We start from the raw sequence: 8833 nt of genomic DNA on the forward strand, positions 1-8833 counted from the left end.
CCTTGTTTTGTTAAATGTTACTTCCATGTAAAACTTGTTTGTTTTTAATAAAAATAAAAATGCACTGCATATGCTAGTTTCAAATCAATCCATTCGTGTTCACTCATATCTTTCTGTCTATCGATATCAAACTCTGGTTCAAGCAAAAATATCAAAAGGAGAATGATGAAAAGATAATAAAGACGCAAAATCTCTAATTGTATGCTTTTGAATAAAACCCCGCTGAGGATGTACAGGCATTGTTTCAGATCCCCAAACACTGGAGATATAAGGGAGTGCAACCCTCGTTAACCCCTTTGAGCCTTGAAGTAGGAGTTTCTTTTCTATACAAAAAAAACCCTCACATTTAACCCAGGGGCAGGGTAGCGCTCAATTAACCTGATCGAGCAATCAAAATTCATCAGGAGTGTACATCTGAGGATACAACAATGGTTATCTTTCAAAAGGTTGAGGAAAGTGAATACCACAATGATAATCCCTCATCAATCAAAGAATAAGGCAGTCACAATTACCTCCAACAAATCAGAGATTCAGGATCACCCGACTTGTTCAAAGAAAAAGAAGTGAATAAAAAAAAAGCCCGCTAAGTCAACAACTTGAAAACAAGTGACTTAGGCAAAAATTAGGGCATCCCGCTGGACTCCAAAATAAAATTCAAAAGAATTTGTCCAGGCAAAAGTTAGGGAAACAAAAAAGGCAAAGCAGAAGCGAAAAACAAGGATTATAATACAAAGATCCTCACCAAAAGAACAAAGTTGTGTGATCAGACACCAAATCGAAAGGTAAAGTGACTGCCATGTCCAGAAGACCTCATTGGTTACTCAATCATCTCAAACTCCTCTTAAAGGATGAACGCTCGTATCAGGTTAAATTGAACTTAGGACTGGAGAACATCACGAGGAATGGGTGGGTTAGGTTAGACTTTGAGCCTTAAATCCTTCTTTTTAAAACCGTGAACCAGGCCACATTACAACCCTTAAAAGACCTAATTGAAGCAGGGTTTATTTGAAGAGCATACTACACCAAGTTGCGTAAAACTGACTCCCAGATGTTTGCTTACCATTTATGTTGATATCGATATGACAAATAAAAACACTGAATGCCACAACATCGTTTCAATAAACTTTGATTTCGAAGCTAGCATAAGCATTGCATTAGGATTATCATCTTCAAAACAATCATCTTTTACTTGTGAATAAAGATTTGACATCAAGGAAGATCAAACAATGAATAACTGCAGAAAAGTTGATCGATTCCATGGGCCATTCACTTCAAAAGGCTGATCACTCCGAGGGGCAAGTTTTGTGAAGACTCTGTCAACTGAGGCATCCATTCAAGCTTCCATTAATCCGGGGCAGTTAAGTCGAGGAATCTCTCTTGGGTTCAACCAATCTGGGGCAGTTACGTCGAGATTTGACAAATCTCTCCAAGGATCCTTTGGGGCAAATTCCTTCGTAGTTCGTGAATCTTGGGGCACAATCTTCTGAGTTTTATTGCCTTCTCCCCAATCATAGGAGTTTATTTCTCCTGGAATTATGGTTTCTCCCCAAGCACATGAGTTTATTTCTCATGGGAGTTGTTCCACTCTCCCAATCTGGTCTCCTTATCTGAATCTCTCATCCCCAACATGGTGAATCGAGGGAATCTCCTCGAACTCACCACCCCCAAGTAGTTCAAGGTGTAGGGAAAGTCAAATGAAGTCACTTCCTCCCCAACAAAGCCACATTCCAATCCTCAATGCGGTTGCTAAAGATCTTTGGTACTGTAGGGTTTCCAATACCGATTCATATTGGTAGCTCAAGACAACAAGCAAGGGACTCCAATAATCATGCTTCTCTATCACTCTAATGCCTTTATTTGGCACTCTGCATATAGTATTCACTGCATATAACATTGCATCCTCAAAAGCGTAGCATATCCGCCAAGTCGGATCATTACGCCATAGAAAATTCAAACATGCATGCAAAGCATAAGCCAGATAATACAAACCAGCACTCAATCAAGACAACGATACTCCCCACATAAAATGTTGTCCTTACAAACTCCGATTGATATCTGTTACTACATCACAAATTTCCTCAAACCATGGTGCCAATACCTGGTATCCTCAATCCCCAAAAGAAGTCTCATGTTCTCTCCCCAATGTGGATCGGATACAATGTCTTTTTTCGTCAGAATCGCTGTCTCCGAGGTTATTTCCCGTGTGCTGCGTGAAGATTAGAGTGTGAATGAGGGTGGGCATTCAACCCATCTCATTTTTTCAATCATTTGAATAACCATACTTGGTGTGCGGCAATTCGAACGATTGCCGCTCTTGAAGAGTTACACCCCGCCTTTGGCCTGAGGGATTAATGTAATTCCTATGCTCCGCCAGCATCAGCATCTCCGTGAATCTCCAATGTTTACCGATGTCTTTTGATCGAGTCTAGTCGTCACTAGTCTCTGTGATCCCTTCCCTCGTACGGGAAAACTTTTAGATCCAACCCCCGTGTTGTGTATCCTTTGCCTTCCGTCCTGGCAAACCATTTCAAAACTAATTCCTAATCCCCAACCTCAGTGTTGATATTAATTCTTTCTTCCCTTGACCTCAGTGTCGATACCTTTCTTTTCCAACCTCAGTGTTGATGTCTATCCTTTTCTTGTCCAACCTCAGTGTTAATGCCTATCATTCCTTCACCGACCTCTGTGTCGATGCCAATCGTCATTCACAACCTCAGTGTTGATGTTTATCTTTTCTCGTCCCAACCTCAGTGTTGATTTCCTGGACCTCAGTGTCGACGCCTTCCCTTTCACAACCTTAGTGTTGATGTTTATCTTTTCTCGTCCCAACCTCAGTGTTGATGTCCTCGACCTCAGTGTCGACGCCTTCCCTTTCACAACCTCAGTGTTGATGTCTCCCAACCTCAGTGTTGATATGCTCCAACCTCAGCGTTGATGTCCTCCAACCCCAGTGTTGATGTTTATCCCTCCTTTCAATTCTTGTGGGTCGTAGGTCCGTTGATCTTACCCTAGTTTCGAGTCATGGATCGTAGGTCTGTCGACCTTATCCTCGTATTTTTCAATTCTTGTGGGTCGTAGGTCCGTTGATCTTACCCTAGTTTCAAGTCATGGATCGTAGGTTTGTCGACCTTATCCTCGTACTTTTCAATTCTTGTGGGTCGTAGGTCCGTTGATCTTACCCTGGTTTCGAGTCATGGATCGTAGGTCTGACGACCTTATCCTCGTCTTTTTCAATTCTCTTGAGTCGTGAGTTTGTTATTTCTCACCCCGATGTTGAGTCATAGGTCGCACGAGATCTTTTCCTTTCAGTCCTGAAGATCGTACGAGATCCTCTCCTAATGTCGAGTCGTTGTTGAGTCATAGATCGCACGAGATCTTATCCTTTCAGTCAGTTTCATACAACAATCATTCCCTTTGAGAACCTTGTATTGGCACCACTGCTACGTTACAAGCTATCTCCATTCGTCCAATTACTCACTATAAATTATTCCACCAGAAAAACAAAAAAAATTCTCTTCCCCCAGCAGATATCAAAACAAAAATAAGGATAACACCTACACCTTCTTTTCAGGATAAATTTCAGGTCTTTGTATTTAATCTTCTTAAACCTTGAATGTTCGAAAGGCTAACGCCAATCTCACTTTCAGGTTTAAGATGATTAAATAGGGGCAGCTGTCATTCCCCAAATTTGTCCTACCCCTTTATTTCTAACTGACTTAGGCTTTGCATTCATGTACATACTCTCCATTAGGTCATTTGCATAAACTTTGCATTCATCCACTTAATAAGACATCTAAAAATATGGGATCAAGGGTCATGAAGCAATTGGAAGTTTCACTTAGTCTTGGCAAAAGTTATTGTTCGAGTTTTGTTTCTTCTAACACAAGACATGGGATTAATGGTTAGTTTGAAGTGCAAGTTCTGTTGATATCAAGCATGGAGAGAAGTGTAAATTTGGAACAAGAAAGAAAATTAAAGATGATCTCATTGGGCATAAGTTGACTTTTCATAAACAAGTCAACCTTGGAATGTTGATTTTTGTTGACCAAGTCATGTTGACTTCCTCATTCAAGATGGACTATGATCGCTTTCTTTTGAGATGCATTAGGATCATATTGAATATCAAACACCGAAGCATGAAAAGTTCAAATTCAGAAAATATGGGAATTCACTCAAAGAGAAAAAGTTTTGTTCATTACACTATCCAACCATCATCCTATTACAAAACAAAGAAAATCATTACATAATATTCCACAAAAAAAACAGTTGACCCCCTAAAATCCATCTCTTCTTAAATCTTCAATCAACCCATTTCCTTTTGATCTTCATTTTGCTCCATGTCCAATAAAGCTTCTAAGAGTTTCCAAACATGGCCCCTTTTTCCTTCGTGATTCAGGAACAATAGCAAACCTGCACACATGAAGGAAAATCCAGTTCAGAACCATCACATATATCCCAAACCTAACAAACTAACAGTTTTTAGAAACTCCTGAATAATTGTCAAAAGCAGCATATACAACAAAAGCATCATCAAATTCACAATAAAAAACCATGTTTGCACAATTCTAGCCCTGTATCAATTCAGTACAAAAAGATAGAAAAGCTCAGTCCAAACATTACAAAATACCCAGAACTTGCAGCCATACCATTTCCTACAATTGTCAATCAACCTGAACCAAGACATATAAAAGCCAAGTTCCTTGTCCTAAATTAATCTCTAACAGTCCTACTTTAACCACCAATTATACACATTTTCAGTCACACCTGTATATATCAGACTGATTCAACATATTCAAACATACACATATTCTAACTATACAACCCTGCAGCCACACTAAAACCGGTTCAGCATTCACAAATAAACAACCACAAAAAGCTTCATACCATAAACCATAACTAACTTTCAAACAGCCCATAACAAACTCATAACTAACTAAACAGAATCCTAACCACTTACTAACCATAACCTAACAGATTCATATAACTGCCAACTAACAGAAAAGGGGAGGAGAGGAGAACTAGCAGGGAAAAGCAGTTAACAGAAAAATCAGAATGCAGAACTAACCTCGACTCTCTTCCTTTCACCTCTATAAATCCAAAGCAGAACCCAATTCAGAGGCTCCTCCATTTTTTACACATTCATCAATCTACACAATCTCGATTCATTCTTCAAATCTCCAGTCGCATTCTTCATACCTCACCTTCATCATTCATCTTCTTCACTATCCATCAACCACCTTCATCTTCTCCAAACTTCATCTTCATTCACCTCTGCTTTCAATCTCGATCACTCTTCACAATCCCTTGAACCTTCATCAACTTCTCCATAACTTCATCAATCACCACCACGATTCGCAATCCATGACGCATCACGCAAGGTCCTTCAATCTTCTTCATTGAATCCGCTCCGAGCCTCACATTTACCGTCCCAGCATCTTCAACGCGCATCAATATCTTTCATCGTACCTGCATCGCCCGCAACAATAACATCATCATCACCACGATCAAGAGGAGAAGAGAAAGGTGCTTCGGAGCAGAAAAGAATTCGAAGAATCGTACCATAAGCAAAGCCCTGGATTTCTTGCTCCATCGCCGATATCGAAGGTGCGCCGGACAACTCTCCGGTTGGTAAGCTCCCGTAGATCCTTTCATCTAATTGCGTTTGCTTTACGTTGTAATTGATTCGACTTCGTCGGAGAGGTGCGAGATAATAGACGTCGGTTTCCCGTCGTTTGGCTCACGGTGCCACGCCGTTGAGGCTATCGGAGATTGTCGCCGTTTTATGAGAAAAGGAAGAAGGAGATAGGCTTCAGAAAAATGCCAGCAGTCACAACGAAATAAAACCCTAATTGCCTTTTTTCCCTTTTCATTATCATTTGTTAATTAAGCTTAATTGTGTTTAACTGTGATTAGTTGATTCTTTAATTAAGATTAATTGAATTTTAATTACCGTTTAATTAACTTTTTTTTTCTTTTTCATTAACAAAATCTGAAAATGAATATGGTATTGGATCAACAAATGCTTAATTGCCATGCCCCATGCGAATTTCGGTTCACCCCCTCAAGCCCAATCACGTTTTTGGCAATAGAGAAAAAACTGAGAGCAAAGAAAACGGTCGGGCCTTGCCACGAGCTGCTGATTACACCCTCATAGGCCCACGACACTCTATTTGGACATAATGAAATCTAGAACAAAAAACTCTGCTTGGGCCTCCTCCCTTTGGGCCCTGCGCTAGATTTACTACCTGCACCACCAATTTTAGCATCCACCCCCTGACTCCATTAATTCCATGTGTAGACTTAGTTTTTGTACATAGTTTTTTCCTATTATTTTTAGATAATAAAAACATGATAAAAATCACTTACTTTTGTTAGATTTTAGGGAGTAAAAATGACATATAAAAATCAATTTTCTTTATTAGTTTTTAATAAAAGAATAAATAACCACCATTAGAATTTGTTAGATTTTTTGGTAATTGTTGACATAAAAAACCTCATCAAAGATTTATAAAAATAGTAGTTTTTCTTAGTTTCATTTTTGTACTAATGCTTGAATCGTTTTTGCACTATTTCCATGTTCGTTTTGTATAGTTGTTGTGTGACTTTGTTGCTTAGCTTTTGGCCAGATTTTTGGCCTATTTTGTTGATACCATTTTAATGCTTCTTTTAGAATCTATCCCATGTTAACACTAGGACTTAGACTTGTATAGACAACTTAGATTAGGATTTAGAAATAGTTCCCCGTTGCATTCTCTTTTCTTTTCAACTTTTAAAATACTTAATAAATATTGATGAAGATCATACCGTTACTATATTTCATAGTAGGAAAGAAATGATTGGGGTGTAGGCCCCGATGTATGTTCTTTCCTACTTAGCGGAGAAGAAATGATTGAGGTGTGAAGCCTCGATGTATTTCTTAACCGTTGCTTAGAGAAACGATTGTGGTGTAGGCCTCGGTGTGCATTCTCTAAGTACTCACAAAAGAACTCCTTTTTGTATTTCCTTTACTTAGCGGAGAAGAAATGATTGAGGTGTGAAGCCTCGATGTATTTCTTAACCGCTATTTAGAGAAACGATTGTGGCGTAGGCCTCGATGTGCATTCTCTAAACATGCAAAACAAAACTCTTTTTGGTATGATCTAAGTCACAAAGTTAAAATCCCCATAAAAAACACCAATCAAAAACACATAAAACACTAATAAATGTTCAGATTTAAAACAAAGTAAGGAAGTGATGCGAAGCCTTGTAGTAGGTCTTCGTCATCATGGAATTACCCTAAAAGACACAAACCAATCATTTCTTTTTCTTTTGCCTCGTTGGCACCTAAGGGCACCGTTATTTCCGCTCGTACGCATCGTAGGCGATCCCTTATGCAAGAGCGCGAACGTTAACGCCGCCCAACTAAAAAACACAAAAACAAACAGAAAATCGTGAGCCGAGCTACGGTAACTCTGATTCCTGAAAAGGATACGTAGGCAGCGGGGTAGGGCCCGTGCGAGTACAATTCATTATTTTCCCTACATTTTTCATTCATTTCGCATTTAGATTTTAGACATAGATATACACCCTTTAGATAGAAACAGACATAGGTGGATACCATCGAGTACGATGGGCGCGAGGGGTGCTAATACCTTCCCCTCGCGTAACCGACTCCCGTACCTTGATTCTCTGGTCGCAAGACCCTGTTCTTTCCTTTGTTAGGTTTTCTGATATTCCTTTCCCTTATGGGATAAATATATTGGTGGCGACTCTGTTCCTTTTTCGCGAGCGTGCGACACACTCCAAACCGAGTGAGGATGTTCCTCTTGTAAAAGCGTAGCACGTTTAGGGATGTGATTTTGGCCAATGGCTTCACTTCGATCCATTTGGTGAAATAGTCGACCGCGACTATGAGGTATTTTGTTAGTGCTCTGCTCTGTATTATTGTCTTATTGGCATCAATGCTTGGCTAAAACATAATAGCAGCTGAATGTAATGTAATGTACTCTTGCAAATATTAAAAGAACAAAACAGGTACTGAAGCAAGATGTTACAAGGAATGTCATGACTTCAACCATGACATCGCGCCTGCAGAACTGAGGAAGGAAGATTCAGTTTGGTTTTAAAAGATACAGAATATTCTATGTGAATATTATGTAATCCTATGTGGTGCAGATTTAAAGGTCAAAGAATCAAGTCAGAATATTGAAGAATCAAATCTGAAGATTGAAGATTCAGCAGTGACTAATTTAGGAGATAAATTAGGTAAGTTATGATTAAAAGGCCTTGTTTGTAGCAGAAGAAATCTGCTGATTTGTAACAGCATGGAGTGCTGCGATTTTAAGCCCAAGTCCAACTAGGATCAGGTTATAAATAGGAATCTTTGTAGCCTTGTAAATCTAACGATCAAAATGTAGTCATTAGGGTTTGTTGTGTAGGTGAACCACCTGGATTGTGGGATGGTCACTGATTTGTTCCTCGAAGCCTGTAGGCAAGAGGTATGTGTACTCACTCAGAAGCTGTGAAGCAATGAGCGTAGATGTGTCGTTTGATCGAAGCTGTGAAGCAAGATCAAAGTGTGTATTGGAAGTGGATCTTCTACTTTGACTATTGTCAGTGTGTTATCACATGAGGTGATTGTTGGTGAGAAGCTGTCAAGCATAGGCTAGGGGCTGGAGTGCTTGGACATCACTGCGGTGATTGGGAGTGGAATGGGGATATTCCATATCTAGGGAGGACCTAGGTAGAGGGGTCATTGGGTAGTGATTAAGTGAGGAGGGGTAAACGGCGAGTTTAACTCTGAATTGATACTACTGATAGTGAACTTCATCCCTGGCTTGGTAGCCCCCTGAGT

The sequence above is a fragment of the Vicia villosa genome, unplaced genomic scaffold (genome assembly GCF_029867415.1).
Source record: "Vicia villosa cultivar HV-30 ecotype Madison, WI unplaced genomic scaffold, Vvil1.0 ctg.002458F_1_1, whole genome shotgun sequence".
Lineage (NCBI taxonomy): Eukaryota > Viridiplantae > Streptophyta > Magnoliopsida > Fabales > Fabaceae > Vicia > Vicia villosa.